Source organism: Salvelinus alpinus, chromosome 18 (genome assembly GCF_045679555.1).
Source record: "Salvelinus alpinus chromosome 18, SLU_Salpinus.1, whole genome shotgun sequence".
NCBI lineage: Eukaryota > Metazoa > Chordata > Actinopteri > Salmoniformes > Salmonidae > Salvelinus > Salvelinus alpinus.
In genome coordinates this window covers 1,722,863-1,731,230 of record NC_092103.1, presented here as the reverse complement: position 1 = coordinate 1,731,230, position 8,368 = coordinate 1,722,863, and the positions used below count along the sequence as shown (strand labels likewise).

General features: G+C 50.5%; 1 non-coding gene across 1 annotated transcript; it reads right to left on the bottom strand.

Annotated features, from left to right (window-relative positions):
* Window positions 1–439: 439 nt before the first annotated feature.
* LOC139544688 (U5 spliceosomal RNA) lies at window positions 440–556 on the bottom strand. The gene has a single exon (XR_011668927.1). It is a non-coding gene; the product is annotated as a U5 spliceosomal RNA (small nuclear RNA).
* Window positions 557–8,368: the final 7,812 nt, after the last annotated feature.

The following is an 8,368-nucleotide window of genomic DNA, read 5'->3' as shown; positions in this document are numbered from 1 at the left end:
CTCTTACGCCCTCCGGCCATTGGCTTTTAACTCAGCGAGCTTTGAGGCACCGCAGTACCGAGCTTGATCTGAGCCAAAAGGCCGAGAAGTGATAACCCACAAATTGACCCCTGCACCCGCCGGGCACCCGGGGGTCTTGGCGGACCTCAGCGGTTTGGCAAAAGTTGGCTCCTCCCCACCAAACATTTCCCTGGCGACAGGCAGGTGTTTTTTTTTTAAGTCGCCAATGCATCTTTAAGTCACTAGCTCTTTACGCCTAGTGCGACTATTTGTTTAAAGCCCGGCAAATACGCCAGTCATCGTCGTCGGGCTTGAACTCAATTGCCCGAGTGACTACTTTGAGTGGAAAAATACACCGGTCGGTCCGATTGAAGTCAAACGCCTGAGCAAAAAGTCTCGGCGTCATCTCTGTCAATTTCTCTTGAAACAAGATATACCGGGCTCTGCCAGAAGCAAAGCCCTTCCAAAAATACGTTGAACTCGTGAGTATAACTCTCCACGGAAGTCTTTAGGAAAAGGCGAAAGGCTTGTGCGTAATGAAGAGAAACCAGGGGGAGATGTGGTACCCCCCTACCTCCCGCCCCGATGGGACAAAGCATGCCTGCCCTGGCGACCCACTCGTACCTGCCATCTCACATGAACTGAAACACAAGCCTCACTAGAGGCCTCCTCAGACAAGCCGGCAATGGGTAGATGTACGCCAAATACAAAAGAGACGGCAATACATCCACCTAGAGGACCAGGACCTTGCCTAAAAAGGACAACGACCTAGCCCTCCACATCGCTAGCTTCCTCTGTACCACTGCGATGTTCCAGTTCAGCGTCGCTGAGCCGGAGGTCTCAAAATGAACCCCGAGAATCTTCAGGGCCCCGTTACAGAGAGAACCCCCGGACACATCCGTTCTACCACGCCATCTTCCGAAAAACTTAACGGTAGACTTTGCGTGGTTAAGAACCGCTCCCGACGCACGGGTTAAGTCCCCAAATATGGCAAGGGTCCTTGTCAGGCACGAGTCCTTGCAAAGCAGCAAGGAAGTGTCGTCGGCGTACTGCGTCAACTTAACGTGCAGCCCGCCACTTACAGGGATCAACAAGCCCTGTGTCTGCCCTAACGGCAGCCCCCAGAGGCTCCATGTACAGAACGAAGAGGACGGCCGAGAGCGAGCATCCCTGCCTGACCCCAGACGAGAGGTCAAAAACGTCACCCATGTGACCGTTTACGCTAACCCGGCACTCCGCTCCGACATATAATGTACGGATCCATCCTACAAACTTTTCCCCAATTCCTAACTTACCTAACACCCTGTAAAGAAAAGATCTATTCACGCGATCAAAGGCTTTCGCCTGATCTAGCGCTGCTACCATTAAAGGCAACCCTCTATCTTTCTACCCAAGCGATGGAGTCCCTGATCAACTGTAGGTTCCACCTGATAGAGCGGCCCTCTACCCCGCACGTCTGATCCTCATGAACGACGTAGGGAAGGGCTGTGCGCAACCGATCCGCTAGGACCTTTGCAAGCAGCTTGTAGTCTACACACAGCATGGTCAAAGGCCGCCAGTTGCCAAGGTCTGTGGCGTCCCCCTTCTTGTAAAGAAGTGACAGCACACCGACGGCCATTGATCCCCCCGGGACGCCCGTCTCGGATGGCCTTCAAGACTTCGAGGACCACCGGTCCGAGTATCCCCCAAAACTTGAGGTAAAACTCTGCCGGCAGCCCATCCATCCCAGGCACCTTCCCTTTTCCCATCCTCCTGAGAGCGCTCTCAACCTCTTCGAGGGAGATCTGAGCCTCCATCGCTTCTCTAATGTCCTCCGGCAATTGCCGGGACAAGTGTTTTAAATACACACTTCCCTGCTCTACATCTACTTCCCTCTCCTTAAATAACCCTCGGAAATGGTTAGTGGTCACTCTGACCATCTCCTCCGGCTCTCTAGCTACACTACCATTCTCTTCCCTGACCCCGTACATTACTTTCCTACTCTGTTTTGCCCTAACCGACTTAAAGAACATAGCGGAACAAGTCTCGTTATGTTCTAAAAACCCACTATGCGCACGCTCCAGGAAAGCTCGAGCCTTCCGCTCCTGCAGCTCCCTGAGTTGCGCCTTCAGAGCAGTGGATCTCTCCCAGTCGACCGACCCGCCGAGGTTGCCTGCCTCGTACTCGAGCTCGAGCAACCGTTGGATATGATCCACCTCCCTCCTTTCCTCCCTTTTTCTCCTCTTACAATATCCTATAATAAAGACCCTAATCCTTACCTTGACTAAATCCCACCACTCTAACACCCCCTCGCACATGGACCGGAGACCTTCAAGCCCCCGAAACACATCAATAAAGGCATTAACGAAAGCTTGCTCATCCAGCACATCCCGATCTAATTTCCAGTACCCCCTACCGAAGAGGCAGACTGGAGAACTCACCTGCAGGAGCACCCCGTCGTGATCTGAAAAGAAAACAGGCAACAGCCGACCAGACAACTGACCCAAAGACCTGGATAGAAAAATATAATCAAGCCTCCGCGCAACCCCCCGGGAGTTGCGCCAAGCGGGACCAGCCAGTATCGGAATAGTGTGCAGGCCTCCATCAACCAGACCATGGCAAGTCATTAACCCGGTGATGGCGCCTGCACTGCTATCCCCCCCAGCCCTAAATCTATATTAAAATCTCCCCCTATCACCAACTGCCTATTTGTAACACACAGGGGCGCCAGACAGTCCACATCTCCCTCCTGTCTGCCGCCACCTGTGGCCCGTACACCCCAACTAATCTATACCTACAATCCCTTAATGTGACATCCACCCCCAAAACCCTCCCTTGCATAACAACAAAAGTATCCTCAACCTTAACCTCCCTATTCCCAAATAATATCCCTACACCCGAAGAGTGAACCCCCCTATACCCCAAACTGATTCCCCCTTATCCCACTCCCTCTTAAACCTAACAACATCCCCCCCATCCCTTAGGTGAACCTCCTGTAAAAAACAGAAATCAAACCCCACACCCTCTAAATAACTAAAAACCGCCCTTCTTTTAACCCTATCCCTCAACCCCCTTACATTTAAACTAACAAAAGTAATTTTATCCATAATGAAAACATCAAACAGAACTACTCAAAACAAAAACAGGAGGCTAAACCGATGCTCCCCTGCTCCATGTCCTCCGACAGGGATGCAAAAGTGATCCCCTCGTCCGATGAATACAGGTCTTCCTCAGTTGAGGCCCTCTGCTCGCACCTAGAGAGACCCTGTTTCCCCCATGTCCCCCATGTCATCTGCCCATGACGCCGGGAAAGGGTTGGGGATGGAGGTTTCCGGCTTCCCTGAACAGCCCTGCGACCCTCCATCCCCAGGTGGAAGAGAGAGTGGAAAGCGTCATGTCCATTTCCACTAGGGGTAAAGGTAGGGAAGAGTCCTGTGAGGACTGGGGAGCCACTTCAACGGCAATGTCTTTTCCCCCATCGGACGCTTGCCCGCCCTCTCCCCCAAGCCTCCCACCTCATTCTGCCCCTCATCCTTCCGCTTATTCCTCTTTTTCTTGCCGACTTTGGGGTGCTGCTCCAGCTCCGGTATCTCTTCCCCGACTGACGGTTCCTTTTCATCCTGCCCGGGCATGAGCATCGGAGTCCGAGGCCCACTCCCCTGCCCTTAACTCCAACACTGGAAGGTTTTCCACCATCTCTACCAGGGCCCCAAGCCCCTCCACCCCATCAAGTGATGAGCCCATCTCCTCCAATCCGCCACCTGCCCTCTCCTCCGGCTGCTGGACAGCTGACCCCTCACCTCCTTTCACTGACGGCCCCGATTCCACCTCCTTCCCGGCCCTGGCACTTGGAGTGGGCGTTGGTGAGGATGGTCTCTCCTGCTCCTTCTCACTAGAACCTGGGTCCTTTCTCTCCAGTTGCTCCCCCACAGACACTCCTCCTTCCTTCCTTCCTGCCGCTGCCTCGGCATATGGCTGCCGACGGGACGGGCAGTCCCGGAACAGGTGCACCCTACTACCACACCCGTGGCACTCCTTCGGCTCCCTACAGTCCTTTGCCTCATGCTCTCCCGATTTACAAAAACGGCACCTCCCCGCACTGCAGGCTGCCGTGACATGCCCATGCTCCCTGCACTTCTTGCAAAAAGGGGGTTGACGGGTGTAGAAGAGCATCCCCCTGTCTGAGCCCAGCGAAAAGACTGCCGGGGGATGGAGGAAACCATCAAAACCTCCTTTATCTGGCTTCAGCAGTACCTGGAACTGGCGTCTTCCATTCCAGAACCCTAACGAGTCCTTCACATACCTCGCCCCCGACGTCACATCACAAAACCTACTCAGGAAAGCCCCTATCGCTATGTCCGCAACATGCGGATTGTACATGTGTACATTGATAGTCCTGAAGTTTGTTTTTTCCAGGCATGTTATATTAAAAAAGGAACATGGCCTCTCTTCCGCCACCACCTTGACTCTATCCATTACGATGCCACACATACCTTCTGTGTGTAACGTTACGTCGTAGGCCTCCTCCATAGTGTTTCCCTGCAGGCACATCACTTCAGGCACTCTTAGCTTCAGGGCTCCCATCAGCACGGTTCTTGCAAACGAATCCCTCGGCATTCTTGCTTCTCCTTCCTTCTTCCACGCAAATCTTATCGTATTCTTCAGTCCGGTCCTGGGGACCGACCCAGCGCTGCTATTATTCGCCATCTCCTCACGGAAAATGGCGGGAAATCCACGTTCTCACCGCAACAATTAGAACTGGAATTCTCTCTTACGCCCTCCGGCCTTCGGCTTTTGACTTAGCGGGCTCTGGGGCACCTCAGTACCGAGCTTGATCTGAGCCAAAAGGCCGAGAAGCGATAACCCACAAATGGACCCCTGCACCCGCCGGGCACCCGGGGGTCTCGGCAGACTTTGGAGGTTTGGCAAAAGGTGGCTCCTCCTCCCCACCCACCCAACCTTTCCCTGGCAACAGACAGACATGCGAGTGTTTGTTTTATTTTTTTTAAAGTCGCCAATGCGTCTTTAAGTCACTAGCTCTTTACGCCTAGTGCGACGACTATTTGTTCAAAGCCCGGCAAATACGCCAGTCGTCGGGCTTGAACTCAATTGCCCTTAGCGACTACTTTGAGTGGAAAAATACACCGGTCCGATTCTAAGTCAAATGCATGAGCAAAAAGTCTCTGCGGCGGCGGCGTCATCATCTCTGTCACTTTCTCTTGAAACAAGATATACCGGGCTCTGCCAGAAGCAAAGCCCTTCCAAAAATACGTTGAACTCGTGAGTGTTCCTCTCCATGGAAGTCTTTAGTAAAAGGCGAAAGTGTAACGGCTGTCCTCGCTGACAGACGGAGAGGACCAAAACGCAGAGCGGTTAGTGTTCATTATTTAATGAAAGTCAACAAACATTTCAAAATACAAAACAACCAACAAACGTGACAAAACCGAAACAGTCCTGTGTGGCACAAACACTGACACAGGAACAAACACCCACAAAACACACGTGAAACCCCGGCTGCCTTAGTATGATTCTCAATCAGGGACAACGATTGACAGCTGCCTCTGATTGAGAATCATACCAGGCCGAACACAAAATCCCAACATAGAAAATCACACATAGACAAACCCACCCAACTCACGCCCTGACCAACTAAATAAATACAAGACAAAAGAAAACAGGTCAGGAACGTGACAGAAAGGCTTGTGCGTAATGAAGAGAAACCAGAGTCGTATGGAAGTCAGAGGTCGGGGCCCGAGACACACTCTGTGCACTCTAGGCCGGGATCTCGCGGGTGGTCACCCAACCCACTCTGCCAACTTTTCGAGGGCTGTGTGTGGGTAAAAAGTCAGACAGACAGACACACACACAGACACATTCTCTCACTCACTCACTCACTATCCTGGCCAACTTTTTTTTTTTAAGTAAAATGGCGGGAAACGGGGGAACCCCGACCGACGGGGACGCCATCTCCACTCCTGACGCTCCCCCGTTGGTCACCAGATTTTTTTATTTTTTGAAAAAATAATTTATTACGTTCAATACCATTCATTTTTACAAAATCATATTTTAGTAATCAAAATCAAATAATGGCATTATTTTAAATCTATTTACAAAATCAATCAACAAACAAAAATCCTCAGGGGAGCATCATCCCTCCCCGTCATACCTAACCAATACCTTTCCCTATCTCCCCGTCCCTAATCTATCCCCTTAAACTATCTAAATCAATCCCAGCCCTAATCCCCCCTTCCACCTCTCCCGGGCAGCATGCTGCCCCCACTTCAACTCCTCCCCCTCAATTCTCCTTCCACCCTCCTCACCTTCCCTTCCACCCCCCAATCTTTCCCTGTCTTGACCAAGTTCTGCCTGGCTTCCCACAGCCCCCGCTTAAAGAGACTCATGAGAAGCCAGAGCAAAAACCTATCCCTATCTGTATCCCTCACTCTCCCTACACCTCTCTCTAACCTAGCCCAAGTCAACACAAAATCCCCTCTTACCATTCCTAACAACACCCGTGCCCTAGCCCATACTACTCTGGCAAAGGCACAGTCCCAAAAGGCATGGCGCACAGTCTCCTCCCTGCCACAAGAGGATCTTGGACAGGTGGGGGATCGCGCCAAACTATGCCGGTACATAATAGAACGCACCGGCAAGCACTTGTGGAGGCTCAACCAATTCAGGTCCTTGAGCCTGTTGTCCAGGCCCCGCGCCTGCACTCCCTCCCAGACCACTTCCGAGATACCCACTACAGGCGTCGGACTCCCTGCCCATCTGACCTCCTTGTACAGGTGCCTGTGGTCTAAACCTACTCGGGCGACTTCAACCTCGGGGTGCGCACGCAACCACTTGGCCGCATGGCCAAAGTGCCACGGCAGCTGTTCCGCCCGAGGACCCGTGTTAGACCACACCATTACGCTTCTCGCCTGATACGAGAAGAACACCCGCAGGAGGTAACCGGACGGGTGTATCACTGGATGAGCAAGCTCTGTCAACAAAAATTGCGTCCAGCTTGAGGGGGAGATGTGGTACTCCCCTACCTCCCTCCCCGATGGGACAGAGCATGCATGCCCTGGCGACCCACTCGTACCTGCCACCCCTGTTAGGATTTATGTTTATGCACTATAGCCTGTTAGCATATTGTTTGAAGATGAATATTGTTTTGTTACACACACACACACACACACAAACAATACAGATGGGTGTAGGTGTGTAAGGACTGACCAACACAGGCCATAAAAGCTGTGGTCAGTCTGGAGAGGGGAGGGGTGGATCACTCTAGGCCAACCAGGAAGGTTGGGAGACTGATCAGTACCATATTAGGAATTGTTTGAGTGAAGATTCAAGGGGGAGACAAGACGGAGCTAATCTACCCAGCAACCAGATGTGGACAAAGGAAAGCACTCAGGGACTTGGACAAGTTCGGGTGCCCCCAAAGGCAGAGCAAGAGTCTGCGCTCAGCCTCTACTGTGATAGGCCAACAGGCGCGTTGGAACTATGTCATCACGGTATAAGAACAGCTGTTTACGTACTTCCTGCCAGTTCTCTGATCTAGCCTGCGCGGAGATACAGTGAACCCGTAAATACGAAAATTGCATTTACCATTTATCGTTTGAGTTTAATTTAAATACTTAAAATATATTCAGTGACTGTTAGTGGAATTAAATGATTCCTACAATATACTAATTAATTAAATTCAATCTGTCTATTTATAAGAATTTGTAAGATACTTATTAACATAAAATAGACAGGATACAGTCATATTAAAAGTAGATAATAGTGTTTATTCTCGGAGCAAGCTCCCATTTGATCATAAACACAGACTTATATACAATATATGACGTCATAGGTTACAGAATGCGTCTCATTGTCCTAATCAAATAGAAAACAGGTTCAAAAGTTCATTCTAACCTCACAGGGCACTCACATGAAAACACCATGTAATCATTTATCCTGAAGGCTCACTATAATTGATTACCACTTGAGCAGACAACTCAAGATAATGAAAGACCTAAAAAGTGACCCACAGCCTTATCTAAACATCTCAGGGCTAAGTTGGGTCAGTTCAACCAGAGTTGAATGACCCTTTCTGCTTACTTTATAACCCACAACACAAATCTCTTTTCACCAGGCATGCAGAGTTCAATTTGTTATATTTTTATTTAAAGCTAGAATTTGTTTTAACTATTTATTAACAAAATTCCTAACAGTGACTCAATCACATTTTGTCCTGATGCCAGATTTGAACTGACGCAAATCTCTTTCACCCCACATGAACTGAAACACAAGCCTCACTAGAGGCCTCCTCAGACAAGCCGGCAATGGGTAGATGTATGCCAAATACAAAAGAGACGGCAATACATCCACCTTGAGAACCAGAACCTTGTCTATA